Source organism: Carassius carassius, unplaced genomic scaffold (assembly GCF_963082965.1).
Source record: "Carassius carassius unplaced genomic scaffold, fCarCar2.1 SCAFFOLD_60, whole genome shotgun sequence".
Taxonomy (NCBI): Eukaryota; Metazoa; Chordata; class Actinopteri; order Cypriniformes; family Cyprinidae; genus Carassius; species Carassius carassius.
In genome coordinates this window covers 933,505-960,043 of record NW_026775084.1, presented here as the reverse complement: position 1 = coordinate 960,043, position 26,539 = coordinate 933,505, and the positions used below count along the sequence as shown (strand labels likewise).

Here is a 26,539-nt window from a genome sequence, read left to right as displayed (position 1 = left end):
ACCCCAGCAGAGATAGGTGAGAGAAACAGCAATGGGAAGGATTCGAATCAGTATGAAGTGGATGAGGAGGTGGAGATCGAAGGAGAGGTAGGTGAAATGACTGGACAAGAAGAGAGAAGTGATGTATGGAGTTGGGAAGAAAGAACAACGGAGTGGAGAGCGATTGTGGATGTGAGTGATCAAGAGGAGGATGCTTCAGGGAGGAGATGGAGAGAGAGAGGGAAAAAAAAGGAAGAGAAGGAAGCGGAACCTGGAAAAAAGATGGAAAGGAACGTCTTGGAGTGTGAAGACAGAGAAGGGGAGGGAATGAAAGCTGATGGCAAGAGTCAGGAGGGTGACAATGCGAAAAGGCAAGAAGAAGTGTTGCAGGCGGAGAGAGCTGGAGGGAAGAGAGAGGTGCCAGAAAATCCGGTGACAATTGAGGACGAGGACATGGACACAAGCAAAAGGGAAAGGGTGCAGAAGAAAAGAAAGAAGAAACAAATAGAGGAGCACACGACAGAAAGTAAGTGTCTGGAATTAACAAAATGAGGATGATTCTGTTAAAAACGACAATACTTGCTATGTGGGGCTTTATGAACATTGCCTGTTTGAATAGCAATGGATTAAGAGATGTAAATAAGTTTGAGAAGGTGAAGGGTTTGTTAAAAGCTGAAATATTCTGTTTGCAAGAAACACATTGGTCTGATGATATAATGGACAACATAAGGAAGAGGTGGGAAGGGGAAATTTTTGTGAATCATGGGAACGCAAAATCCTGCGGCGTGGCAACTCTTATAAAAGGAGATATATTGAATAATGTGAAGCAAGTATACAAGGATGGTAATGGAAGACTGTTAGTGACTGAATTTGTGTTCCAAAATGAATGTTTCAGGCTGATAAACATTTATGCACCTAATATTGAAAACGAAAGAAAAGAAATCTTTAAAGAAATTAAGCCGTTATGTAAAGGCAACTTTATTATAGTTGGGGATTTCAACGTATGGTGCACGAGACTGGATGCATCAAGTAGCGCAAACTTTAAATCAGATGCATCCAGGAAATATCTAACTGAATGGATGCAAGATGACGATATAGTTGATGTATGGAGGGAAGGAAATCCCTACAAAAAAGACTTCTCTAGAAGACAATTGGTGATGGGTGTTTTAAAACAGAGCAGAATAGATTTATGTTTAACCAAAAGGGAAATGTTAAAATATGTAAAAAATGTGAAATATAAGTTTGTGGGAATAAGTGACCATGCTATGATGATGGTTAAGATGGATGTAAACGAGGTGGAGAGGGGGGGAGGAATGTGGTGTTTGAATGCAGACTTGCTAAAAGAAGAGACATACAAAGAAAATATAAAAAAATGTATAGATTATGAAATGCAAAATGTGTTATTTGATGAAAATGTATGTGAGTGGTGGGAAAAAATGAAAGGGACAATTAAAAAAAGAAGTATTAGATATGCAAAACAAAGGGATTTTATGAGAAGGAGTAAAATTGAGGATATGCAAAATGAATTGAAGAGGGAAGCAGAAAAAATAGAAGGTAATCCTGAGCAAGACAAAGAACGCTTTATGCAAATAAAAGCAGAAATAGAAGAGTATGAAAAAGAAAAAAGTAAGGGTGCAATAATAAGGAGTAGAGCACAGTATGCATTAGAGGGAGAATGAAGCACGAAGTTCTTTCTAAACTTAGAAAAGAAAAAACAGAGGAAAAAGCATATAACAGAGCTGGAAAATGAAAAAGATGAGAAGATTACTGATTATGTGGGGATAATAAGAGAAGTAGAAATATTTTATAAAAAGCTATTTAAGAAAGAAGGGGTAAAACGGGAGTGTGTGGATGAAGTTTTAAATACTGTGAGTAAAAGGTTAAGTGAAAACGAGAAAAATATATGTGAGAGTGATATAACTATCGAAGAAATAAAAGAAGCAATAAAACAGACAAAAAAGAACAAAAGCCCAGGCTCAGATGGCTTAACGCATGAGTTTTATAAGACCTTTGAAGAGATTGTATCACCAATATTGTTGAAGGTTTATAGGAGTATGGAAGAGAGAGGGGAAATGCCAGAGTCTATGGGGTTAGGAGTAATTACAATACTATATAAAAATAAAGGAAGTCCACTTAAGCTAGGGAATTATAGACCATTGAGTCTTCTAAACACAGATTATAAAATATTGACAAAAGTGCTGGCAAATAAGATAAAAGAGGTAGTAGGATCAATAGTATCATTAAGCCAAGCCTATAGCATAAATGGTAGAGACATTACAGACACAATTTGCACAATAAGAGACGTAGTAGAAGGGATGGGGAAAGATGGGAAAGGGGGATTGGTTTTATCTATAGACTTAAATAAGGCATTTGACAGGGTGGAACACAGCTTTATAGAACAGACAATGGGGAGATTTGGGTTTGGAGAGAGGATGCAAAAGTGGATAAAAATAATATATGGAAATGCTAAAAGTTGTGTTAAAGTTAATGGGATGTTAACTGACCCCTTCCCTTTAGAGAGGTCAGTACGGCAAGGTTGTCCGTTGTCTGCAATATTATATTCAATAACAGCCGAGCCGCTGGCGACACTAATAAAAAAAGATAAGGAAATTAAAGGTATTCAAATACCAAAGGGGGGATTTAGTGTAATACACCAATATGCAGATGATACAACTTTTACAGTTAGGGATATAGAGAGTATAAATAAAATAAGAAAACAGATAGAAAAATATGGGGAAGCGTCAGGTGCAAAAATAAATGTTGATAAATCTGAAATAATGAGTATAGGAGGAGTAAGGGTTGAAGGGTCAGATATTCCATTCAGAATAACGAAAGACTTTATAAAAATTTTAGGGGTAAACGTAGGAGAGAATGCAAAAGAGGCAAGGGATGCAACATGGTCAGGGGTGCTAAACAAAATCAAGCAAGTGTTACAGTATTGGAGACTAAGGGAATTAAGACTAAGAGGGAAAGTTGTGGTGGTTAATTCTTTATTGTTATCTAAATGTAATTATGTGTTGGGAGCAATTGATTTACCAGACTGGGTGTTAAATGGAATAAAAGAGGCTGTGAATAATTTTGCATGGGGTGGGAAAAGAGCAAAAATATCAGCAAAAACATTAATAGCAGATTATAGTGAGGGGGGGTTAAATTTGGTAGATTTAGATGTGAAAAGGAAGGCAATAAGAGTTAAGACAGTCAAAAAATATTTATGTGGTAAAGCAGAATATGGTTGGAAGGGGTATATGAGAAAATATTTAAATGAAAGTGGTGGATGTGGTGAAGAGGGAGTGTTTATGGTTTTAAAAAAGCCAATGATTGAAAAGTTGCCGTTGTTTTATCAAGAAGTGTTTACTGCATGGGCTGAATTTGTGATAAATGTAAACTATGAATGTGAAAACATAAATCAAATACACAATCAGCCAATTTTTATGAACCCAAGAATAAGGAGGGGAGGGAAAATGCTCTACAACAGGCTGTTCATGAGAGCGGGGGTAAGGAAAGTAAAGGACTTGGCCTATGAATATGTAAAGGGTTTCTTACCAAATAGGGCAATATATGAATGTGTGGTGGGGTGGGATGATACAATTGACAAAGCAAAAGTGGATGGTGAGTTTGAAAACATTAAAACAAGCCTGCCTGAAAAGTGGGTAGAAGGGATTGAAAGAGAAACTGTTAAAGTGGGAGATTGGGGAATGCCTGAAATGTATATTGTGGAAAATGGGAGAAAAAAGTTTTTGATGGAGATAAATGTGAAAACTATATACCAAATGATGGTCAGAAAGGAAATCAAAGTGCCTGCATCAGAGGCGGTATGGCCAAGACTCTTTCCTGATATGAAGGTAAAGACAATATGGAGAAACTTAAATGTCAAATACAATGGACTGGACTGTGAGAATTTGGACTTTAAGCTACGACACAACAGAATTTATACAAAGGTGGTAATTCATCAAATGAACAGAAATGTGAGTAGAGAATGTGATGTATGTGAGACAGAGGCTGAAACCTTGATGCACATCTTCTTTGAGTGCAAGGAACTTGAGGAGTTTCATGCAAAAATGAAAAAACTGATAAAAGATGGAATAGGAAAGGAGTTTGCAGAGGATGAATGGAAAAAATTGTTTTTATTTGGAGAATGTACAAATTATAAAGATAGAAATGTGAATTTTTGGAATTTGATTTTGAGTAATGCAAGATATGCAATATGGGTGAGGAGGAATATGGCATACTTTGAGAGAAAGAAAGTAGATGTGATTGGAATGTTCAAGAGTATTGTTAGAAAGAGTGTGTATATTATGTGGAAATACCTAAGCAAAGAAGAATTTGAAAAAGCATTTGTAGAAGAAAATGGATTTATAAGTACAACCGAAGGGTTAAGTTTAAAATTTTGAAAAGACAAGGTTATGTTATAGTTAGGTAATTAGTTTTGGTTTGAGTGAAGTAATGTGATTAAAATTCAAAATTGATGCTGTATATGTTAAATTGAATTAACATGTAATACAATTGAAAGTGTAATGTTGGAAATATGAGTTATGTTATTATTATTTTTATGTACCTTTTGATAATAAAAAAAAAAAAAAAAAAAAAAAAAAAAATGCCCGATCTCGTCTGATCTCGGAAGCTAAGCAGGTTTGGGCCTGGTTAGTACTTGGATGGGAGACCGCCTGGGAATACCAGGTGCTGTAAGCTTTTAGGTTTCCTTCTCTACTTATATAATGCACTGGCGGTTATAGTGGCTGATCTTTAAATAGCCCTCTCTTTGCAGCCTAGTACTTTTGGAATTTTTCAGTAATTATCTAAGAGTTTTGCATAAATAAAAAAAAAAAACTAAAAAGAGTCAATGCCCAGTCTTAGAAAACCGAAACAGGTTTGGGCCTGTTTAGTAGTTTTGGAACTTTTCACTAATTGTCTAATAATCTAGCAAAAAAAAAAAGAGTCAATTTAATTCAATTCAATTCAATTCAAGTTTATTTGTATAGCGCTTTTTACAATACAAATCGTTACAAAGCAACTTTACAGAAAATTATGTTTCTACAATATTTAGTAGTAGCTAGTAGTTTGTGCACGTTTGACAGGATTTTAGAAAAATAAAAATAATAATAATAATAATACAAGACGTAGTCAGCTAGATGATGAACTATCAATATTATTAATTAATAGTAATTATAGGATGCAGTCACACATGTAGCAATAATTGTTAGTTCTGTTTGTTGATTCAAGGTTAGCATCATCTGGGGTCCTCTGAGGGTCAGCATCATCTCTTCTCAGGTGTTCTGGACCCAGACTGGAGCTTGTGTAAATCCTAGTTACCACGGGATGTAAATCCCGTGGCAAAACATAGAAACAAAATAGAGACATCATTAGCATAGCTGCTGATCCAGCAAAGTAAAATTAGTTTAACCCAAGCTAAAGAATAAAAATGCAGATGCAACTACACTCACAATTTAAGAGATACATTATTCGAATGCTTGGCGAAAGAGATGCGTTTTTAATCTAGATTTAAACAGAGAGAGTGTGTCTGAACCCCGAACATTATCAGGAAGGCTATTCCAGAGTTTGGGAGCCAAATGTGAAAAAGCTCTACCTCCTTTAGTGGACTTTGCTATCCTAGGAACTACCAAAAGTCCAGCGTTTTGTGACCTTAGGGTGCGTGATGGGTTGTAGCGTGGTAGAAGGCTAGTTAGGTACGCAGGAGCTAAACCATTTAGGGCCTTATAGGTAAGTAATGATAATTTGTAACTGATACGGAACTTAATAGGTAGCCAGTGCAGAGACTGTAAAATTGGGGTAATATGATCATATTTTCTTGACCGGGTAAGGACTCTAGCTGCTGCATTTTGGACTACCTGTAGCTTGTTTATTGAGGAAGCAGGACAACCACCTAGAAGTGCATTACAATAGTCCAGTCTAGAGGTCATGAAAGCATGAACTAGCTTTTCTGCATCAGAAACAGATAACATGTTTCGTAGCTTGGCAATGTTTCTAAGATGGAAGAATGCGGTTTTTGTAACATTGGAAATATGATTTTCAAAAGACAAATTGCTGTCCAATATAACACCCAGATTTCTGACTGTAGAGGAAGTAACAGTACATCCGTCTAGTTGCAGATTGTAATCTACAAGATTCTGTGTGGTGTTTTTTGGTCCAATAATTAATATCTCTGTCTTATCCGAATTTAATTGGAGAAAATTATTTGTCATCCAATCTTTTACATTTTTAACACACTCTGTTAGCTTAGATAATTGGGAATTTTCATCTGGTCTCGTTGAAATATATAGCTGAGTATCATCAGCATAACAGTGGAAGCTAATTCCGTATTTTCTAATAATATTACCAAGGGGCAACATGTATATTGAAAATAGAAGGGGACCTAGGACGGATCCTTGTGGCACTCCATATTTTACTGATGATAAATGAGATGACACCCCAATGCCCAGTCTTAGAAAACCGAAACAGGTTTGGGCCTGGTTAGTACTTTTGGAACTTTTAACTAATTGTCTAATAATCTTGCAAAAAAAAAAAAAAAAAAGAGTCATTGCCCAGTCTTAGAAAACCGAAACAGGTTTGGGCCTGGTTAGTACTTGGATGGGAGACCGCCTGGGAATACCAGGTGCTGTAAGCTTTTAGGTTTCCTTCTCTACTTATATAATGCACTGGCGGTTATAGTCGCTGATCTTTAAATAGCCCTCTCTTTGCAGCCTAGTACTTTTGGAATTTTTCAGTAATTATCTAATAGTTTTGCATAAAAAAAAAAAAAAAAAGAGTCAATGCCCAGTCTTTGAAAACCGAAACAGGTTTGGGCCTGGTTAGTACTTTTGGAACTTTTCACTAATTGTCTAATAATCTTGCAAAAAAAAAAAAGAGTCAATGCCCAGTCTTAGAAAACCGAAACAGGTTTGGGCCAGGTTAGTACTTTTGAAAATTTTCAGTAATTATGTAATAAATTTGCAAAAAAAAAAATTAAAAAAAATAATGAGTCAATGCCCAATCTCAGAATCTAAGCAGGTTTGGGCCCAGTTAGTCACCTCATCTCTTGGATGGGAGACTGCCTGGAAATACCGATTATAGTGGCTGATCTTTAAATAGCCCTCTCTTTGCAGCCTCCTTTGCTTATGGCCATACCAGCCTGGCTATGCCCGATCTCGTCTGATCTCGGAAGCTAAGCAGGTTTGGGCCTGGTTAGTACTTGGAGGGGAGACCGCCTGGGAATACCAGGTGCTGTAAGCTTTTAGGTTTCCTTCTCTACTTATATAATGCACTGGCGGTTATAGTGGCTGATCTTTCAATAGCCCTCTCTTTGCAGCCTCCTTCGCTTACGGCCATACCAGCCTGGCTATGCCCGATCTCGTCTGATCTCGGAAGCTAAGCAGGTTTGGGCCTGATTAGTACTTGGATGGGAGACCGCCTGGGAATACCAGGTGCTGTAAGCTTTTAGGTTTCCTTCTCTACTTATATAATGCACTGGCGGTTATAGTGGCTGATCTTTAAATAGCCCTCTCTTTGCAGCCTAGTACTTTTGGAATTTTTCAGTAATTATTTAATAGTTTTGCATAAATAAAAAAAAAAAAAAGAGTCAATGCCCAGTCTTAAACAACCGAAACAGGTTTGGCCCTGGTTAGTACTTTTGAAAATTTTCACTAATTGTCTAATAATCTTGCAAAAAAAAAAAAAAAAAAGAGTCAATGCCCAGTCTTAGAAAACCGAAACAGGTTTGGGCCAGGTTAGTACTTTTGGAAATTGTCAGTAATTATGTAATAAATTTGCAAAAAAAAAAAATTAAATAAATAAAGAGTCAATGCCCAATCTCAGAATCTAAGCAGGTTTGGGCCCAGTTAGTACTTGGATGGGAGACTGCCTGGAAATACCGATTATAGTGGCTGATCTTTAAATAGCCCTCTCTTTGCAGCCTCCTTCGCTTACGGGCATACCAGCCTGGCTATGCCCGATCTTGTCTGATCTCGGAAGCTAAGCAGGTTTGGGCCTGGTTAGTACTTGGATGGGAGACCGCCTGGGAATACCAGGTGCTGTAAGCTTTTAGGTTTCCTTCTCTACTTATATAATGCACTGGCGGTTATAGTGGCTGATCTTTAAATAGCCCTCTCTTTGCAGCCTAGTACTTTTGGAATTTTTCAGTAATTATCTAAGAGTTTTGCATAAATAAAAAAAAAAAAACTAAAAAGAGTCAATGCCCAGTCTTAGAAAACCGAAACAGGTTTGGGCCTGTTTAGTAGTTTTGGAACTTTTCACTAATTGTCTAATAATCTAGCAAAAAAAAAAAAGTGTCAATTTAATTCAATTCAATTCAATTCAAGTTTATTTGTATAGCGCTTTTTACAATACAAATCGTTACAAAGCAACTTTACAGAAAATTATGTTTCTACAATATTTAGTAGTAGCTAGTAGTTTGTGCACGTTTGACAGGATTTTAGAAAAATAAAAATAATAATAATAATAATACAAGACGTAGTCAGCTAGATGATGAACTATCAATATTATTAATTAATAGTAATTATAGGATGCAGTCACACATGTAGCAATAATTGTTAGTTCTGTTTGTTGATTCAAGGTTAGCATCATCTGGGGTCCTCTGAGGGTCAGCATCATCTCTTCTCAGGTGTTCTGGACCCAGACTGGAGCTTGTGTAAATCCTAGTTACCACGGGATGTAAATCCCGTGGCAAAACATAGAAACAAAATAGAGACATCATTAGCATAGCTGCTGATCCAGCAAAGTAAAATTAGTTTAACCCAAGCTAAAGAATAAAAATGCAGATGCAACTACACTCACAATTTAAGAGATACATTATTCGAATGCTTGGCGAAAGAGATGCGTTTTTAATCTAGATTTAAACAGAGAGAGTGTGTCTGAACCCCGAACATTATCAGGAAGGCTATTCCAGAGTTTGGGAGCCAAATGTGAAAAAGCTCTACCTCCTTTAGTGGACTTTGCTATCCTAGGAACTACCAAAAGTCCAGCGTTTTGTGACTTTAGGGTGCGTGATGGGTTGTAGCGTGGTAGAAGGCTAGTTAGGTACGCAGGAGCTAAACCATTTAGGGCCTTATAGGTAAGTAATGATAATTTGTAACTGATACGGAACTTAATAGGTAGCCAGTGCAGAGACTGTAAAATTGGGGTAATATGATCATATTTTCTTGACCGGGTAAGGACTCTAGCTGCTGCATTTTGGACTACCTGTAGCTTGTTTATTGAGGAAGCAGGACAACCACCTAGAAGTGCATTACAATAGTCCAGTCTAGAGGTCATGAAAGCATGAACTAGCTTTTCTGCATCAGAAACAGATAACATGTTTCGTAGCTTGGCAATGTTTCTAAGATGGAAGAATGCGGTTTTTGTAACATTGGAAATATGATTTTCAAAAGACAAATTGCTGTCCAATATAACACCCAGATTTCTGACTGTAGAGGAAGTAACAGTACATCCGTCTAGTTGCAGATTGTAATCTACAAGATTCTGTGTGGTGTTTTTTGGTCCAATAATTAATATCTCTGTCTTATCCGAATTTAATTGGAGAAAATTATTTGTCATCCAATCTTTTACATTTTTAACACACTCTGTTAGCTTAGATAATTGGGAATTTTCATCTGGTCTCGTTGAAATATATAGCTGAGTATCATCAGCATAACAGTGGAAGCTAATTCCGTATTTTCTAATAATATTACCAAGGGGCAACATGTATATTGAAAATAGAAGGGGACCTAGGACGGATCCTTGTGGCACTCCATATTTTACTGATGATAAATGAGATGACACCCCAATGCCCAGTCTTAGAAAACCAAAACAGGTTTGGGCCTGGTTAGTACTTTTGGAACTTTTAACTAATTGTCTAATAATCTTGCAAAAAAAAAAAAAAAAAAGAGTCAATGCCCAGTCTTAAAAAAACCGAAACAGGTTTGGGCCTGGTTAGTACTTGGATGGGAGACCGCCTGGGAATACCAGGTGCTGTAAGCTTTTAGGTTTCCTTCTCTACTTATATAATGCACTGGCGGTTATAGTGGCTGATCTTTAAATAGCCCTCTCTTTGCAGCCTAGTACTTTTGGAATTTTTCAGTAATTTTCTAAGAGTTTTGCATAAATAAAAAAAAAAAAAAAAAAGAGTCAATGCCCAGTCTTAGAAAACCGAAACAGGTTTGGGCCTGTTTAGTAGTTTTGGAACTTTTCACTAATTGTCTAATAATCTAGCAAAAAAAAAAAAAAAAAAAAGAGTCAATGCCCAGTCTTAGAAAACCGAAACAGGTTTGGGCCTGGTTAGTACTTTTGGAACTTTTCACTAATTGTCTAATAATCTTGCAAAAAAAAAAAAAAAATAGAGTCAATGCCCAGTCTTAGAAAACCGAAACAGGTTTGGGCCAGGTTAGTACTTTTGGAATTTTTCAGTAATTATCTAATAGTTTTGCATAAATAAAAAAAAAGAGTCAATGCCCAGTCTTAGAAAACCGAAACAGGTTTGGGCCTGGTTAGTACTTTTGGAACTTTTCACTAATTATGTAATAAATTTGCAAAAAAAAAAATTTAAATAAATAAAGAGTCAATGCCCAATCTCAGAATCTAAGCAGGTTTGGGCCCAGTTAGAACTTGGATGGGAGACTGCCTGGAAATACCGATTATAGTGGCTGATCTTTAAATAGCCCTCTCTTTGCAGCCTCCTTCGCTTACGGCCATACCAGCCTGGCTATGCCCGATCTCGTCTGATCTCGCAAGCTAAGCAGGGTTGGGCCTGGTTAGTACTTGGATGGGAGACCGCCTGGGAATACCAGGTGCTGTAAGCTTTTAGGTTTCCTTCTCTACTTAAATAATGCACTGGCGGTTATAGTGGCTGATCTTTAAATAGCCCTCTCTTTGCAGCCAGTACTTTTGGAATTTTTCAGTAATTATCTAATAGTTTTGCATAAATAAAAAAAAAAGAGTGAATGCCCAGTCTTAGAAAACCGAAACAGGTTTGGGCCAGGTTAGTACTTTTGGAATTTTTCAGTAATTATCTAATAGTTTTGCATAAATAAAAAAAAAAGAGTCAATGCCCAGTCTTAGAAAACCGAAACAGGTTTGGGCCAGGTTAGTACTTTTGGAAATTTTCAGTAATTATGTAATAAATTTGCAAAAAAAAATTTTAAATAAATAAAGAGTCAATGCCCAATCTCAGAATCTAAGCAGGTTTGGGCCCAGTTAGTACTTGGATGGGAGACTGCCTGGAAATACTGATTATAGTGGCTGATCTTTAAATAGCCCTCTCTTTGCAGCCTCCTTCGCTTATGGCCATACCAGCCTGGCTATGCCCGATCTCGTCTGATCTCGGAAGCTAAGCAGGTTTGGGCCTGGTTAGTACTTGAATGGGAGACCGCCTGGGAATACCAGGTGCTGTAAGCTTTTAGGTTTCCTTCTCTACTTATATAATGCACTGGCAGTTATAGTGGCTGATCTTTAAATAGCCCTCTCTTTGCAGCCTCCTTCGCTTACGGCCATACCAGCCTGGCTATGCCCGATCTCGTCTGATCTCGCAAGCTAAGCAGGGTTGGGCCTGGTTAGTACTTGGATGGGAGACCGCCTGGGAATACCAGGTGCTGTAAGCTTTTAGGTTTCCTTCTCTACTTATATAATGCACTGGCGGTTATAGTGGCTGATCTTTAAATAGCCCTCTCTTTGCAGCCTAGTACTTTTGGAATTTTTCAGTAATTATCTAAGAGTTTTGCATAAATAAAAAAAAAAAAAAAAAAAGTCAATGCCCAGTCTTAGAAAACCGAAACAGGTTTGGGCCTGTTTAGTAGTTTTGGAACTTTTCACTAATTGTCTAATAATCTAGCAAAAAAAAAAAAAAAAAAAAAGAGTCAATGCCCAGTCTTAGAAAACCGAAACAGGTTTGGGCCTGGTTAGTACTTTTGGAACTTTTCACTAATTGTCTAATAATCTTGCAAAAAAAAAATAAAAAATAGAGTCAATGCCCAGTCTTAGAAAACCGAAACAGGTTTGGGCCAGGTTAGTACTTTTGGAATTTTTCAGTAATTATCTAATAGTTTTGCATAAATAAAAAAAAAGAGTCAATGCCCAGTCTTAGAAAACCGAAACAGGTTTGGGCCTGGTTAGTACTTTTGGAACTTTTCACTAATTGTCTAATAATCTTGCAAAAAAAAAAAAAAAAAAAAGAGTCAATGCCCAGTCTTAGAAAACCGAAACAGGTTTGGGCCAGGTTAGTACTTTTGGAAATTTTCAGTAATTATGTAATAAATTTGCAAAAAAAAAAATTAAATAAATAAAGAGTCAATGCCCAATCTCAGAATCTAAGCAGGTTTGGGCCCAGTTAGTACTTGGATGGGAGACTGCCTGGAAATACCGATTATAGTGGCTGATCTTTAAATAGCCCTCTCTTTGCAGCCTCCTTCGCTTATGGCCATACCAGCCTGGCTATGCCCGATCTCGTCTGATCTCGGAAGCTAAGCAGGTTTGGGCCTGGTTAGTACTTGAATGGGAGACCGCCTGGGAATACCAGGTGCTGTAAGCTTTTAGGTTTCCTTCTCTACTTATATAATGCACTGGCAGTTATAGTGGCTGATCTTTAAATAGCCCTCTCTTTGCAGGCTCCTTCGCTTACGGCCATACCAGCCTGGCTATGCCCGATCTCGTCTGATCTCGGAAGCTAAGCAGGTTTGGGCCTGGTTAGTACTTGGAAGGGAGACCGCCTGGGAATACCAGGTGCTGTAAGCTTTTAGGTTTCCTTCTCTACTTATATAATGCACTGGCGGTTATAGTCGCTGATCTTTAAATAGCCCTCTCTTTGCAGCCTAGTACTTTTGGAATTTTTCAGTAATTATCTAAGAGTTTTGCATAAATAAAAAAAAAAAAAAAAAAAGAGTCAATGCCCAGTCTTAGAAAACCGAAACAGGTTTGGGCCTGGTTAGTACTTTTGGAACTTTTCACTAATTGCCTAATAATCTTGGAAAAAAAAAAAAAAAAAAAAGAGTTAATGCCCAGTCTTAGAAAACCGAAACAGGTTTGGGCCAGGTTAGTACTTTTGGAATTTTTCAGTAATTATCTAATAGTTTTGCATAAATAAAAAAAAAAGAGTCAATGCCCAGTCTTAGAAAACCGAAACAGGTTTGGGCCTGGTTAGTACTTTTGGAACTTTTCACTAATTGTCTAATAATCTTGCAAAAAAAAAAAAAAAAAAAAAGAGTCAATGCCCAGTCTTAGAAAACCGAAACAGGTTTGGGCCAGGTTAGTACTTTTGGAAATTTTCAGTAATTATGTAATAAATTTGCAAAAAAAATTTTTAAATAAATAAAGAGTCAATGCCCAATCTCAGAATCTAAGCAGGTTTGGGCCCAGTTAGTACTTGGATGGGAGACTGCCTGGAAATACCGATTATAGTGGCTGATCTTTAAATAGCCCTCTCTTTGCAGTCTCCTTCGCTTATGGCCATACCAGCCTGGCTATGCCCGATCTCGTCTGATCTCGGAAGCTAAGCAGGTTTGGGCCTGGTTAGTACTTGAATGGGAGACCGCCTGGGAATACCAGGTGCTGTAAGCTTTTAGGTTTCCTTCTCTACTTATATAATGCACTGGCAGTTATAGTGGCTGATCTTTAAATAGCCCTCTCTTTGCAGCCTCCTTCGCTTACGGCCATACCAGCCTGGCTATGCCCGATCTCGTCTGATCTCGGAAGCTAAGCAGGTTTGGGCCTGGTTAGTACTTGGAAGGGAGACCGCCTGGGAATACCAGGTGCTGTAAGCTTTTAGGTTTCCTTCTCTACTTATATAATGCACTGGCGGTTATAGTCGCTGATCTTTAAATAGCCCTCTCTTTGCAGCCTAGTACTTTTGGAATTTTTCAGTAATTATCTAATAGTTTTGCATAAATAAAATAAAAGAGTCAATGCCCAGTCTTAGAAAACCGAAACAGGTTTGGGCCAGGTTAGTACTTTTGGAAATTTTCAGTAATTATGTAATAAATTTGCAAAAAAAAAAAATTAAATAAATAAAGAGTCAATGCCCAATCTCAGAATCTAAGCAGGTTTGGGCCCAGTTAGTACTTGGATGGGAGACTGCCTGGAAATACCGATTATAGTGGCTGATCTTTAAATAGCCCTCTCTTTGCAGCCTCCTTCGCTTACGGCCATACCAGCCTGGCTATGCCCGATCTCGTCTGATCTCGCAAGCTAAGCAGGGTTGGGCCTGGTTAGTACTTGGATGGGAGACCGCCTGGGAATACCAGGTGCTGTAAGCTTTTAGGTTTCCTTCTCTACTTATATAATGCACTGGCGGTTATAGTGGCTGATCTTTAAATAGCCCTCTCTTTGCAGCCTAGTACTTTTGGAATTTTTCAGTAATTATCTAAGAGTTTTGCATAAATAAAAAAAAAAAAAAAAAGAGTCAATGCCCAGTCTTAGAAAACCGAAACAGGTTTGGGCCTGTTTAGTAGTTTTGGAACTTTTCACTAATTGTCTAATAATCTAGCAAAAAAAAAAAAAAAAAAAAGAGTCAATGCCCAGTCTTAGAAAACCGAAACAGGTTTGGGCCTGGTTAGTACTTTTGGAACTTTTCACTAATTGTCTAATAATCTTGCAAAAAAAAAAAAAAAAAATAGAGTCAATGCCCAGTCTTAGAAAACCGAAACAGGTTTGGGCCAGGTTAGTACTTTTGGAATTTTTCAGTAATTATCTAATAGTTTTGCATAAATAAAAAAAAAGAGTCAATGCCCAGTCTTAGAAAACCGAAACAGGTTTGGGCCTGGTTAGTACTTTTGGAACTTTTCACTAATTGTCTAATAATCTTGCAAAAAAAAAAAAAAAAAAAAAGAGTCAATGCCCAGTCTTAGAAAACCGAAACAGGTTTGGGCCAGGTTAGTACTTTTGGAAATTTTCAGTAATTATGTAATAAATTTGCAAAAAAAAAAATTAAATAAATAAAGAGTCAATGCCCAATCTCAGAATCTAAGCAGGTTTGGGCCCAGTTAGTACTTGGATGGGAGACTGCCTGGAAATACCGATTATAGTGGCTGATCTTTAAATAGCCCTCTCTTTGCAGCCTCCTTCGCTTATGGGCATACCAGCCTGGCTATGCCCGATCTCGTCTGATCTCGGAAGCTAAGCAGGTTTGGGCCTGGTTAGTACTTGAATGGGAGACCGCCTGGGAATACCAGGTGCTGTAAGCTTTTAGGTTTCCTTCTCTACTTATATAATGCACTGGCAGTTATAGTGGCTGATCTTTAAATAGCCCTCTCTTTGCAGGCTCCTTCGCTTACGGCCATACCAGCCTGGCTATGCCCGATCTCGTCTGATCTCGGAAGCTAAGCAGGTTTGGGCCTGGTTAGTACTTGGAAGGGAGACCGCCTGGGAATACCAGGTGCTGTAAGCTTTTAGGTTTCCTTCTCTACTTATATAATGCACTGGCGGTTATAGTCGCTGATCTTTAAATAGCCCTCTCTTTGCAGCCTAGTACTTTTGGAATTTTTCAGTAATTATCTAAGAGTTTTGCATAAATAAAAAAAAAAAAAAAAAAAGAGTCAATGCCCAGTCTTAGAAAACCGAAACAGGTTTGGGCCTGGTTAGTACTTTTGGAACTTTTCACTAATTGCCTAATAATCTTGGAAAAAAAAAAAAAAAAAAAAGAGTTAATGCCCAGTCTTAGAAAACCGAAACAGGTTTGGGCCAGGTTAGTACTTTTGGAATTTTTCAGTAATTATCTAATAGTTTTGCATAAATAAAAAAAAAAGAGTCAATGCCCAGTCTTAGAAAACCGAAACAGGTTTGGGCCTGGTTAGTACTTTTGGAACTTTTCACTAATTGTCTAATAATCTAGCAAAAAAAAAAAAGTGTCAATTTAATTCAATTCAATTCAATTCAAGTTTATTTGTATAGCGCTTTTTACAATACAAATCGTTACAAAGCAACTTTACAGAAAATTATGTTTCTACAATATTTAGTAGTAGCTAGTAGTTTGTGCACGTTTGACAGGATTTTAGAAAAATAAAAATAATAATAATAATAATACAAGACGTAGTCAGCTAGATGATGAACTATCAATATTATTAATTAATAGTAATTATAGGATGCAGTCACACATGTAGCAATAATTGTTAGTTCTGTTTGTTGATTCAAGGTTAGCATCATCTGGGGTCCTCTGAGGGTCAGCATCATCTCTTCTCAGGTGTTCTGGACCCAGACTGGAGCTTGTGTAAATCCTAGTTACCACGGGATGTAAATCCCGTGGCAAAACATAGAAACAAAATAGAGACATCATTAGCATAGCTGCTGATCCAGCAAAGTAAAATTAGTTTAACCCAAGCTAAAGAATAAAAATGCAGATGCAACTACACTCACAATTTAAGAGATACATTATTCGAATGCTTGGCGAAAGAGATGCGTTTTTAATCTAGATTTAAACAGAGAGAGTGTGTCTGAACCCCGAACATTATCAGGAAGGCTATTCCAGAGTTTGGGAGCCAAATGTGAAAAAGCTCTACCTCCTTTAGTGGACTTTGCTATCCTAGGAACTACCAAAAGTCCAGCGTTTTGTGACTTTAGGGTGCGTGATGGGTTGTAGCGTGGTAGAAGGCTAGTTAGGTACGCAGGAGCTAAACCATTTAGGGCCTTATAGGTAAGTAATGATAATTTGTAACTGATACGGAACTTAATAGGTAGCCAGTGCAGAGACTGTAAAATTGGGGTAATATGATCATATTTTCTTGACCGGGTAAGGACTCTAGCTGCTGCATTTTGGACTACCTGTAGCTTGTTTATTGAGGAAGCAGGACAACCACCTAGAAGTGCATTACAATAGTCCAGTCTAGAGGTCATGAAAGCATGAACTAGCTTTTCTGCATCAGAAACAGATAACATGTTTCGTAGCTTGGCAATGTTTCTAAGATGGAAGAATGCGGTTTTTGTAACATTGGAAATATGATTTTCAAAAGACAAATTGCTGTCCAATATAACACCCAGATTTCTGACTGTAGAGGAAGTAACAGTACATCCGTCTAGTTGCAGATTGTAATCTACAAGATTCTGTGTGGTGTTTTTTGGTCCAATAATTAATATCTCTGTCTTATCCGAATTTAATTGGAGAAAATTATTTGTCATCCAATCTTTTACATTTTTAACACACTCTGTTAGCTTAGATAATTGGGAATTTTCATCTGGTCTCGTTGAAATATATAGCTGAGTATCATCAGCATAACAGTGGAAGCTAATTCCGTATTTTCTAATAATATTACCAAGGGGCAACATGTATATTGAAAATAGAAGGGGACCTAGGACGGATCCTTGTGGCACTCCATATTTTACTGATGATAAATGAGATGACACCCCAATGCCCAGTCTTAGAAAACCAAAACAGGTTTGGGCCTGGTTAGTACTTTTGGAACTTTTAACTAATTGTCTAATAATCTTGCAAAAAAAAAAAAAAAAAAGAGTCAATGCCCAGTCTTAAAAAAACCGAAACAGGTTTGGGCCTGGTTAGTACTTGGATGGGAGACCGCCTGGGAATACCAGGTGCTGTAAGCTTTTAGGTTTCCTTCTCTACTTATATAATGCACTGGCGGTTATAGTGGCTGATCTTTAAATAGCCCTCTCTTTGCAGCCTAGTACTTTTGGAATTTTTCAGTAATTTTCTAAGAGTTTTGCATAAATAAAAAAAAAAAAAAAAAAGAGTCAATGCCCAGTCTTAGAAAACCGAAACAGGTTTGGGCCTGTTTAGTAGTTTTGGAACTTTTCACTAATTGTCTAATAATCTAGCAAAAAAAAAAAAAAAAAAAAGAGTCAATGCCCAGTCTTAGAAAACCGAAACAGGTTTGGGCCTGGTTAGTACTTTTGGAACTTTTCACTAATTGTCTAATAATCTTGCAAAAAAAAAAAAAAAATAGAGTCAATGCCCAGTCTTAGAAAACCGAAACAGGTTTGGGCCAGGTTAGTACTTTTGGAATTTTTCAGTAATTATCTAATAGTTTTGCATAAATAAAAAAAAAGAGTCAATGCCCAGTCTTAGAAAACCGAAACAGGTTTGGGCCTGGTTAGTACTTTTGGAACTTTTCACTAATTATGTAATAAATTTGCAAAAAAAAAAATTTAAATAAATAAAGAGTCAATGCCCAATCTCAGAATCTAAGCAGGTTTGGGCCCAGTTAGAACTTGGATGGGAGACTGCCTGGAAATACCGATTATAGTGGCTGATCTTTAAATAGCCCTCTCTTTGCAGCCTCCTTCGCTTACGGCCATACCAGCCTGGCTATGCCCGATCTCGTCTGATCTCGCAAGCTAAGCAGGGTTGGGCCTGGTTAGTACTTGGATGGGAGACCGCCTGGGAATACCAGGTGCTGTAAGCTTTTAGGTTTCCTTCTCTACTTAAATAATGCACTGGCGGTTATAGTGGCTGATCTTTAAATAGCCCTCTCTTTGCAGCCAGTACTTTTGGAATTTTTCAGTAATTATCTAATAGTTTTGCATAAATAAAAAAAAAAGAGTGAATGCCCAGTCTTAGAAAACCGAAACAGGTTTGGGCCAGGTTAGTACTTTTGGAATTTTTCAGTAATTATCTAATAGTTTTGCATAAATAAAAAAAAAAGAGTCAATGCCCAGTCTTAGAAAACCGAAACAGGTTTGGGCCAGGTTAGTACTTTTGGAAATTTTCAGTAATTATGTAATAAATTTGCAAAAAAAAATTTTAAATAAATAAAGAGTCAATGCCCAATCTCAGAATCTAAGCAGGTTTGGGCCCAGTTAGTACTTGGATGGGAGACTGCCTGGAAATACTGATTATAGTGGCTGATCTTTAAATAGCCCTCTCTTTGCAGCCTCCTTCGCTTATGGCCATACCAGCCTGGCTATGCCCGATCTCGTCTGATCTCGGAAGCTAAGCAGGTTTGGGCCTGGTTAGTACTTGAATGGGAGACCGCCTGGGAATACCAGGTGCTGTAAGCTTTTAGGTTTCCTTCTCTACTTATATAATGCACTGGCAGTTATAGTGGCTGATCTTTAAATAGCCCTCTCTTTGCAGCCTCCTTCGCTTACGGCCATACCAGCCTGGCTATGCCCGATCTCGTCTGATCTCGCAAGCTAAGCAGGGTTGGGCCTGGTTAGTACTTGGATGGGAGACCGCCTGGGAATACCAGGTGCTGTAAGCTTTTAGGTTTCCTTCTCTACTTATATAATGCACTGGCGGTTATAGTGGCTGATCTTTAAATAGCCCTCTCTTTGCAGCCTAGTACTTTTGGAATTTTTCAGTAATTATCTAAGAGTTTTGCATAAATAAAAAAAAAAAAAAAAAAAGTCAATGCCCAGTCTTAGAAAACCGAAACAGGTTTGGGCCTGTTTAGTAGTTTTGGAACTTTTCACTAATTGTCTAATAATCTAGCAAAAAAAAAAAAAAAAAAAAAGAGTCAATGCCCAGTCTTAGAAAACCGAAACAGGTTTGGGCCTGGTTAGTACTTTTGGAACTTTTCACTAATTGTCTAATAATCTTGCAAAAAAAAAATAAAAAATAGAGTCAATGCCCAGTCTTAGAAAACCGAAACAGGTTTGGGCCAGGTTAGTACTTTTGGAATTTTTCAGTAATTATCTAATAGTTTTGCATAAATAAAAAAAAAGAGTCAATGCCCAGTCTTAGAAAACCGAAACAGGTTTGGGCCTGGTTAGTACTTTTGGAACTTTTCACTAATTGTCTAATAATCTTGCAAAAAAAAAAAAAAAAAAAAGAGTCAATGCCCAGTCTTAGAAAACCGAAACAGGTTTGGGCCAGGTTAGTACTTTTGGAAATTTTCAGTAATTATGTAATAAATTTGCAAAAAAAAAAATTAAATAAATAAAGAGTCAATGCCCAATCTCAGAATCTAAGCAGGTTTGGGCCCAGTTAGTACTTGGATGGGAGACTGCCTGGAAATACCGATTATAGTGGCTGATCTTTAAATAGCCCTCTCTTTGCAGCCTCCTTCGCTTATGGCCATACCAGCCTGGCTATGCCCGATCTCGTCTGATCTCGGAAGCTAAGCAGGTTTGGGCCTGGTTAGTACTTGAATGGGAGACCGCCTGGGAATACCAGGTGCTGTAAGCTTTTAGGTTTCCTTCTCTACTTATATAATGCACTGGCAGTTATAGTGGCTGATCTTTAAATAGCCCTCTCTTTGCAGGCTCCTTCGCTTACGGCCATACCAGCCTGGCTATGCCCGATCTCGTCTGATCTCGGAAGCTAAGCAGGTTTGGGCCTGGTTAGTACTTGGAAGGGAGACCGCCTGGGAATACCAGGTGCTGTAAGCTTTTAGGTTTCCTTCTCTACTTATATAATGCACTGGCGGTTATAGTCGCTGATCTTTAAATAGCCCTCTCTTTGCAGCCTAGTACTTTTGGAATTTTTCAGTAATTATCTAAGAGTTTTGCATAAATAAAAAAAAAAAAAAAAAAAGAGTCAATGCCCAGTCTTAGAAAACCGAAACAGGTTTGGGCCTGGTTAGTACTTTTGGAACTTTTCACTAATTGCCTAATAATCTTGGAAAAAAAAAAAAAAAAAAAAGAGTTAATGCCCAGTCTTAGAAAACCGAAACAGGTTTGGGCCAGGTTAGTACTTTTGGAATTTTTCAGTAATTATCTAATAGTTTTGCATAAATAAAAAAAAAAGAGTCAATGCCCAGTCTTAGAAAACCGAAACAGGTTTGGGCCTGGTTAGTACTTTTGGAACTTTTCACTAATTGTCTAATAATCTTGCAAAAAAAAAAAAAAAAAAAAAGAGTCAATGCCCAGTCTTAGAAAACCGAAACAGGTTTGGGCCAGGTTAGTACTTTTGGAAATTTTCAGTAATTATGTAATAAATTTGCAAAAAAAATTTTTAAATAAATAAAGAGTCAATGCCCAATCTCAGAATCTAAGCAGGTTTGGGCCCAGTTAGTACTTGGATGGGAGACTGCCTGGAAATACCGATTATAGTGGCTGATCTTTAAATAGCCCTCTCTTTGCAGTCTCCTTCGCTTATGGCCATACCAGCCTGGCTATGCCCGATCTCGTCTGATCTCGGAAGCTAAGCAGGTTTGGGCCTGGTTAGTACTTGAATGGGAGACCGCCTGGGAATACCAGGTGCTGTAAGCTTTTAGGTTTCCTTCTCTACTTATATAATGCACTGGCAGTTATAGTGGCTGATCTTTAAATAGCCCTCTCTTTGCAGCCTCCTTCGCTTACGGCCATACCAGCCTGGCTATGCCCGATCTCGTCTGATCTCGGAAGCTAAGCAGGTTTGGGCCTGGTTAGTACTTGGAAGGGAGACCGCCTGGGAATACCAGGTGCTGTAAGCTTTTAGGTTTCCTTCTCTACTTATATAATGCACTGGCGGTTATAGTCGCTGATCTTTAAATAGCCCTCTCTTTGCAGCCTAGTACTTTTGGAATTTTTCAGTAATTATCTAATAGTTTTGCATAAATAAAATAAAAGAGTCAATGCCCAGTCTTAGAAAACCGAAACAGGTTTGGGCCAGGTTAGTACTTTTGGAAATTTTCAGTAATTATGTAATAAATTTGCAAAAAAAAAAAATTAAATAAATAAAGAGTCAATGCCCAATCTCAGAATCTAAGCAGGTTTGGGCCCAGTTAGTACTTGGATGGGAGACTGCCTGGAAATACCGATTATAGTGGCTGATCTTTAAATAGCCCTCTCTTTGCAGCCTCCTTCGCTTACGGCCATACCAGCCTGGCTATGCCCGATCTCGTCTGATCTCGCAAGCTAAGCAGGGTTGGGCCTGGTTAGTACTTGGATGGGAGACCGCCTGGGAATACCAGGTGCTGTAAGCTTTTAGGTTTCCTTCTCTACTTATATAATGCACTGGCGGTTATAGTGGCTGATCTTTAAATAGCCCTCTCTTTGCAGCCTAGTACTTTTGGAATTTTTCAGTAATTATCTAAGAGTTTTGCATAAATAAAAAAAAAAAAAAAAAGAGTCAATGCCCAGTCTTAGAAAACCGAAACAGGTTTGGGCCTGTTTAGTAGTTTTGGAACTTTTCACTAATTGTCTAATAATCTAGCAAAAAAAAAAAAAAAAAAAAGAGTCAATGCCCAGTCTTAGAAAACCGAAACAGGTTTGGGCCTGGTTAGTACTTTTGGAACTTTTCACTAATTGTCTAATAATCTTGCAAAAAAAAAAAAAAAAAATAGAGTCAATGCCCAGTCTTAGAAAACCGAAACAGGTTTGGGCCAGGTTAGTACTTTTGGAATTTTTCAGTAATTATCTAATAGTTTTGCATAAATAAAAAAAAAGAGTCAATGCCCAGTCTTAGAAAACCGAAACAGGTTTGGGCCTGGTTAGTACTTTTGGAACTTTTCACTAATTGTCTAATAATCTTGCAAAAAAAAAAAAAAAAAAAAAGAGTCAATGCCCAGTCTTAGAAAACCGAAACAGGTTTGGGCCAGGTTAGTACTTTTGGAAATTTTCAGTAATTATGTAATAAATTTGCAAAAAAAAAAATTAAATAAATAAAGAGTCAATGCCCAATCTCAGAATCTAAGCAGGTTTGGGCCCAGTTAGTACTTGGATGGGAGACTGCCTGGAAATACCGATTATAGTGGCTGATCTTTAAATAGCCCTCTCTTTGCAGCCTCCTTCGCTTATGGGCATACCAGCCTGGCTATGCCCGATCTCGTCTGATCTCGGAAGCTAAGCAGGTTTGGGCCTGGTTAGTACTTGAATGGGAGACCGCCTGGGAATACCAGGTGCTGTAAGCTTTTAGGTTTCCTTCTCTACTTATATAATGCACTGGCAGTTATAGTGGCTGATCTTTAAATAGCCCTCTCTTTGCAGGCTCCTTCGCTTACGGCCATACCAGCCTGGCTATGCCCGATCTCGTCTGATCTCGGAAGCTAAGCAGGTTTGGGCCTGGTTAGTACTTGGAAGGGAGACCGCCTGGGAATACCAGGTGCTGTAAGCTTTTAGGTTTCCTTCTCTACTTATATAATGCACTGGCGGTTATAGTCGCTGATCTTTAAATAGCCCTCTCTTTGCAGCCTAGTACTTTTGGAATTTTTCAGTAATTATCTAAGAGTTTTGCATAAATAAAAAAAAAAAAAAAAAAAGAGTCAATGCCCAGTCTTAGAAAACCGAAACAGGTTTGGGCCTGGTTAGTACTTTTGGAACTTTTCACTAATTGCCTAATAATCTTGGAAAAAAAAAAAAAAAAAAAAGAGTTAATGCCCAGTCTTAGAAAACCGAAACAGGTTTGGGCCAGGTTAGTACTTTTGGAATTTTTCAGTAATTATCTAATAGTTTTGCATAAATAAAAAAAAAAGAGTCAATGCCCAGTCTTAGAAAACCGAAACAGGTTTGGGCCTGGTTAGTACTTTTGGAACTTTTCACTAATTGTCTAATAATCTTGCAAAAAAAAAAAAAAAAAAAAAGAGTCAATGCCCAGTCTTAGAAAACCGAAACAGGTTTGGGCCAGGTTAGTACTTTTGGAAATTTTCAGTAATTATGTAATAAATTTGCAAAAAATTTTTTTAAATAAATAAAGAGTCAATGCCCAATCTCAGAATCTAAGCAGGTTTGGGCCCAGTTAGTACTTGGATGGGAGACTGCCTGGAAATACCGATTATAGTGGCTGATCTTTAAATAGCCCTCTCTTTGCAGTCTCCTTCGCTTATGGCCATACCAGCCTGGCTATGCCCGATCTCGTCTGATCTCGGAAGCTAAGCAGGTTTGGGCCTGGTTAGTACTTGAATGGGAGACCGCCTGGGAATACCAGGTGCTGTAAGCTTTTAGGTTTCCTTCTCTACTTATATAATGCACTGGCAGTTATAGTGGCTGATCTTTAAATAGCCCTCTCTTTGCAGCCTCCTTCGCTTACGGCCATACCAGCCTGGCTATGCCCGATCTCGTCTGATCTCGGAAGCTAAGCAGGTTTGGGCCTGGTTAGTACTTGGAAGGGAGACCGCCTGGGAATACCAGGTGCTGTAAGCTTTTAGGTTTCCTTCTCTACTTATATAATGCACTGGCGGTTATAGTCGCTGATCTTTAAATAGCCCTCTCTTTGCAGCCTAGTACTTTTGGAATTTTTCAGTAATTATCTAATAGTTTTGCATAAATAAAAAAAAAGAGTCAATGCCCAGTCTTAGAAAACCGAAACAGGTTTGGGCCAGGTTAGTACTTTTGGAAATTTTCAGTAATTATGTAATAAATTTGCAAAAAAAAAAAATTAAATAAATAAAGAGTCAATGCCCAATCTCAGAATCTAAGCAGGTTTGGGCCCAGTTAGTACTTGGATGGGAGACTGCCTGGAAATACCGATTATAGTGGCTGATCTTTAAATAGCCCTCTCTTTGCAGCCTCCTTCGCTTACGGCCATACCAGCCTGGCTATGCCCGATCTCGTCTGATCTCGCAAGCTAAGCAGGGTTGGGCCTGGTTAGTACTTGGATGGGAGACCGCCTGGGAATACCAGGTGCTGTAAGCTTTTAGGTTTCCTTCTCTACTTATATAATGCACTGGCGGTTATAGTGGCTGATCTTTAAATAGCCCTCTCTTTGCAGCCTAGTACTTTTGGAATTTTTCAGTAATTATCTAAGAGTTTTGCATAAATAAAAAAAAAAAAAAAAAGAGTCAATGCCCAGTCTTAGAAAACCGAAACAGGTTTGGGCCTGTTTAGTAGTTTTGGAACTTTTCACTAATTGTCTAATAATCTAGCAAAAAAAAAAAAAAAAAAAAGAGTCAATGCCCAGTCTTAGAAAACCGAAACAGGTTTGGGCCTGGTTAGTACTTTTGGAACTTTTCACTAATTGTCTAATAATCTTGCAAAAAAAAAAAAAAAAAATAGAGTCAATGCCCAGTCTTAGAAAACCGAAACAGGTTTGGGCCAGGTTAGTACTTTTGGAATTTTTCAGTAATTATCTAATAGTTTTGCATAAATAAAAAAAAAGAGTCAATGCCCAGTCTTAGAAAACCGAAACAGGTTTGGGCCTGGTTAGTACTTTTGGAACTTTTCACTAATTGTCTAATAATCTTGCAAAAAAAAAAAAAAAAAAAAGAGTCAATGCCCAGTCTTAGAAAACCGAAACAGGTTTGGGCCAGGTTAGTACTTTTGGAAATTTTCAGTAATTATGTAATAAATTTGCAAAAAAAAAAATTAAATAAATAAAGAGTCAATGCCCAATCTCAGAATCTAAGCAGGTTTGGGCCCAGTTAGTACTTGGATGGGAGACTGCCTGGAAATACCGATTATAGTGGCTGATCTTTAAATAGCCCTCTCTTTGCAGCCTCCTTCGCTTATGGGCATACCAGCCTGGCTATGCCCGATCTCGTCTGATCTCGGAAGCTAAGCAGGTTTGGGCCTGGTTAGTACTTGAATGGGAGACCGCCTGGGAATACCAGGTGCTGTAAGCTTTTAGGTTTCCTTCTCTACTTATATAATGCACTGGCAGTTATAGTGGCTGATCTTTAAATAGCCCTCTCTTTGCAGGCTCCTTCGCTTACGGCCATACCAGCCTGGCTATGCCCGATCTCGTCTGATCTCGGAAGCTAAGCAGGTTTGGGCCTGGTTAGTACTTGGAAGGGAGACCGCCTGGGAATACCAGGTGCTGTAAGCTTTTAGGTTTCCTTCTCTACTTATATAATGCACTGGCGGTTATAGTCGCTGATCTTTAAATAGCCCTCTCTTTGCAGCCTAGTACTTTTGGAATTTTTCAGTAATTATCTAAGAGTTTTGCATAAATAAAAAAAAAAAAAAAAAAAGAGTCAATGCCCAGTCTTAGAAAACCGAAACAGGTTTGGGCCTGGTTAGTACTTTTGGAACTTTTCACTAATTGCCTAATAATCTTGGAAAAAAAAAAAAAAAAAAAAGAGTTAATGCCCAGTCTTAGAAAACCGAAACAGGTTTGGGCCAGGTTAGTACTTTTGGAATTTTTCAGTAATTATCTAATAGTTTTGCATAAATAAAAAAAAAAGAGTCAATGCCCAGTCTTAGAAAACCGAAACAGGTTTGGGCCTGGTTAGTACTTTTGGAACTTTTCACTAATTGTCTAATAATCTTGCAAAAAAAAAAAAAAAAAAAAAGAGTCAATGCCCAGTCTTAGAAAACCGAAACAGGTTTGGGCCAGGTTAGTACTTTTGGAAATTTTCAGTAATTATGTAATAAATTTGCAAAAAAATTTTTTAAATAAATAAAGAGTCAATGCCCAATCTCAGAATCTAAGCAGGTTTGGGCCCAGTTAGTACTTGGATGGGAGACTGCCTGGAAATACCGATTATAGTGGCTGATCTTTAAATAGCCCTCTCTTTGCAGTCTCCTTCGCTTATGGCCATACCAGCCTGGCTATGCCCGATCTCATCTGATCTCGGAAGCTAAGCAGGTTTGGGCCTGGTTAGTACTTGGATGGGAGACCGCCTGGGAATACCAGGTGCTGTAAGCTTTTAGGTTTCCTTCTCTACTTATATAATGCACTGGCAGTTATAGTGGCTGATCTTTAAATAGCCCTCTCTTTGCAGCCTCCTTCGCTTACGGCCATACCAACCTGGGGGCGATAGAGAGCTCACAGGAAGTGACAGGCTTGCAGCACAGAGAGAAAGCATCAATCCTGTTTGTTTAATTAATTGTTTGGTTC

The 26,539-nt window shown here is 38.0% G+C and overlaps 29 non-coding genes across 29 annotated transcripts; all 29 read left to right on the top strand.

The window, feature by feature from the left end:
• The first annotated feature begins 7,087 nt into the window (after positions 1-7,087).
• On the top strand, positions 7,088-7,206 carry LOC132135933 (5S ribosomal RNA). The gene has a single exon (XR_009430846.1). It is a non-coding gene; the product is annotated as a 5S ribosomal RNA (ribosomal RNA).
• Positions 7,207-7,290: 84 nt separating this feature from the next.
• LOC132135255 (5S ribosomal RNA) lies at positions 7,291-7,409 on the top strand. Its single transcript, XR_009430208.1, has one exon. It is a non-coding gene; the product is annotated as a 5S ribosomal RNA (ribosomal RNA).
• A 484-nt stretch (positions 7,410-7,893) lies between these two features.
• On the top strand, positions 7,894-8,012 carry LOC132136134 (5S ribosomal RNA). The gene has a single exon (XR_009431035.1). It is a non-coding gene; the product is annotated as a 5S ribosomal RNA (ribosomal RNA).
• Positions 8,013-10,647: 2,635 nt separating this feature from the next.
• LOC132136162 (5S ribosomal RNA) lies at positions 10,648-10,766 on the top strand. Its single transcript, XR_009431062.1, has one exon. It is a non-coding gene; the product is annotated as a 5S ribosomal RNA (ribosomal RNA).
• A 476-nt stretch (positions 10,767-11,242) lies between these two features.
• Positions 11,243-11,361, top strand: LOC132135537 (5S ribosomal RNA). Its single transcript, XR_009430476.1, has one exon. It is a non-coding gene; the product is annotated as a 5S ribosomal RNA (ribosomal RNA).
• Positions 11,362-11,445: 84 nt separating this feature from the next.
• On the top strand, positions 11,446-11,564 carry LOC132136161 (5S ribosomal RNA). The gene has a single exon (XR_009431061.1). It is a non-coding gene; the product is annotated as a 5S ribosomal RNA (ribosomal RNA).
• Positions 11,565-12,371: 807 nt separating this feature from the next.
• On the top strand, positions 12,372-12,490 carry LOC132135536 (5S ribosomal RNA). The gene has a single exon (XR_009430475.1). It is a non-coding gene; the product is annotated as a 5S ribosomal RNA (ribosomal RNA).
• An 84-nt stretch (positions 12,491-12,574) lies between these two features.
• Positions 12,575-12,693, top strand: LOC132135448 (5S ribosomal RNA). Its single transcript, XR_009430391.1, has one exon. It is a non-coding gene; the product is annotated as a 5S ribosomal RNA (ribosomal RNA).
• Positions 12,694-13,396: 703 nt separating this feature from the next.
• Positions 13,397-13,515, top strand: LOC132135535 (5S ribosomal RNA). The gene has a single exon (XR_009430474.1). It is a non-coding gene; the product is annotated as a 5S ribosomal RNA (ribosomal RNA).
• Positions 13,516-13,599: 84 nt separating this feature from the next.
• LOC132135447 (5S ribosomal RNA) lies at positions 13,600-13,718 on the top strand. Its single transcript, XR_009430390.1, has one exon. It is a non-coding gene; the product is annotated as a 5S ribosomal RNA (ribosomal RNA).
• A 373-nt stretch (positions 13,719-14,091) lies between these two features.
• Positions 14,092-14,210, top strand: LOC132136160 (5S ribosomal RNA). Its single transcript, XR_009431060.1, has one exon. It is a non-coding gene; the product is annotated as a 5S ribosomal RNA (ribosomal RNA).
• Positions 14,211-15,018: 808 nt separating this feature from the next.
• LOC132136117 (5S ribosomal RNA) lies at positions 15,019-15,137 on the top strand. The gene has a single exon (XR_009431019.1). It is a non-coding gene; the product is annotated as a 5S ribosomal RNA (ribosomal RNA).
• An 84-nt stretch (positions 15,138-15,221) lies between these two features.
• Positions 15,222-15,340, top strand: LOC132135445 (5S ribosomal RNA). The gene has a single exon (XR_009430388.1). It is a non-coding gene; the product is annotated as a 5S ribosomal RNA (ribosomal RNA).
• Positions 15,341-18,186: 2,846 nt separating this feature from the next.
• Positions 18,187-18,305, top strand: LOC132136159 (5S ribosomal RNA). The gene has a single exon (XR_009431059.1). It is a non-coding gene; the product is annotated as a 5S ribosomal RNA (ribosomal RNA).
• A 476-nt stretch (positions 18,306-18,781) lies between these two features.
• Positions 18,782-18,900, top strand: LOC132135534 (5S ribosomal RNA). The gene has a single exon (XR_009430473.1). It is a non-coding gene; the product is annotated as a 5S ribosomal RNA (ribosomal RNA).
• An 84-nt stretch (positions 18,901-18,984) lies between these two features.
• Positions 18,985-19,103, top strand: LOC132136158 (5S ribosomal RNA). The gene has a single exon (XR_009431058.1). It is a non-coding gene; the product is annotated as a 5S ribosomal RNA (ribosomal RNA).
• Positions 19,104-19,910: 807 nt separating this feature from the next.
• LOC132135532 (5S ribosomal RNA) lies at positions 19,911-20,029 on the top strand. Its single transcript, XR_009430471.1, has one exon. It is a non-coding gene; the product is annotated as a 5S ribosomal RNA (ribosomal RNA).
• An 84-nt stretch (positions 20,030-20,113) lies between these two features.
• Positions 20,114-20,232, top strand: LOC132135444 (5S ribosomal RNA). The gene has a single exon (XR_009430387.1). It is a non-coding gene; the product is annotated as a 5S ribosomal RNA (ribosomal RNA).
• A 703-nt stretch (positions 20,233-20,935) lies between these two features.
• LOC132135530 (5S ribosomal RNA) lies at positions 20,936-21,054 on the top strand. Its single transcript, XR_009430470.1, has one exon. It is a non-coding gene; the product is annotated as a 5S ribosomal RNA (ribosomal RNA).
• An 84-nt stretch (positions 21,055-21,138) lies between these two features.
• Positions 21,139-21,257, top strand: LOC132135443 (5S ribosomal RNA). Its single transcript, XR_009430386.1, has one exon. It is a non-coding gene; the product is annotated as a 5S ribosomal RNA (ribosomal RNA).
• Positions 21,258-21,630: 373 nt separating this feature from the next.
• LOC132136155 (5S ribosomal RNA) lies at positions 21,631-21,749 on the top strand. The gene has a single exon (XR_009431056.1). It is a non-coding gene; the product is annotated as a 5S ribosomal RNA (ribosomal RNA).
• An 808-nt stretch (positions 21,750-22,557) lies between these two features.
• LOC132136116 (5S ribosomal RNA) lies at positions 22,558-22,676 on the top strand. Its single transcript, XR_009431018.1, has one exon. It is a non-coding gene; the product is annotated as a 5S ribosomal RNA (ribosomal RNA).
• An 84-nt stretch (positions 22,677-22,760) lies between these two features.
• LOC132135442 (5S ribosomal RNA) lies at positions 22,761-22,879 on the top strand. The gene has a single exon (XR_009430385.1). It is a non-coding gene; the product is annotated as a 5S ribosomal RNA (ribosomal RNA).
• A 703-nt stretch (positions 22,880-23,582) lies between these two features.
• Positions 23,583-23,701, top strand: LOC132135529 (5S ribosomal RNA). The gene has a single exon (XR_009430469.1). It is a non-coding gene; the product is annotated as a 5S ribosomal RNA (ribosomal RNA).
• An 84-nt stretch (positions 23,702-23,785) lies between these two features.
• LOC132135441 (5S ribosomal RNA) lies at positions 23,786-23,904 on the top strand. Its single transcript, XR_009430384.1, has one exon. It is a non-coding gene; the product is annotated as a 5S ribosomal RNA (ribosomal RNA).
• A 373-nt stretch (positions 23,905-24,277) lies between these two features.
• LOC132136154 (5S ribosomal RNA) lies at positions 24,278-24,396 on the top strand. Its single transcript, XR_009431055.1, has one exon. It is a non-coding gene; the product is annotated as a 5S ribosomal RNA (ribosomal RNA).
• An 807-nt stretch (positions 24,397-25,203) lies between these two features.
• On the top strand, positions 25,204-25,322 carry LOC132136114 (5S ribosomal RNA). The gene has a single exon (XR_009431016.1). It is a non-coding gene; the product is annotated as a 5S ribosomal RNA (ribosomal RNA).
• Positions 25,323-25,406: 84 nt separating this feature from the next.
• LOC132135439 (5S ribosomal RNA) lies at positions 25,407-25,525 on the top strand. Its single transcript, XR_009430382.1, has one exon. It is a non-coding gene; the product is annotated as a 5S ribosomal RNA (ribosomal RNA).
• A 703-nt stretch (positions 25,526-26,228) lies between these two features.
• On the top strand, positions 26,229-26,347 carry LOC132135245 (5S ribosomal RNA). The gene has a single exon (XR_009430198.1). It is a non-coding gene; the product is annotated as a 5S ribosomal RNA (ribosomal RNA).
• Positions 26,348-26,539: the final 192 nt, after the last annotated feature.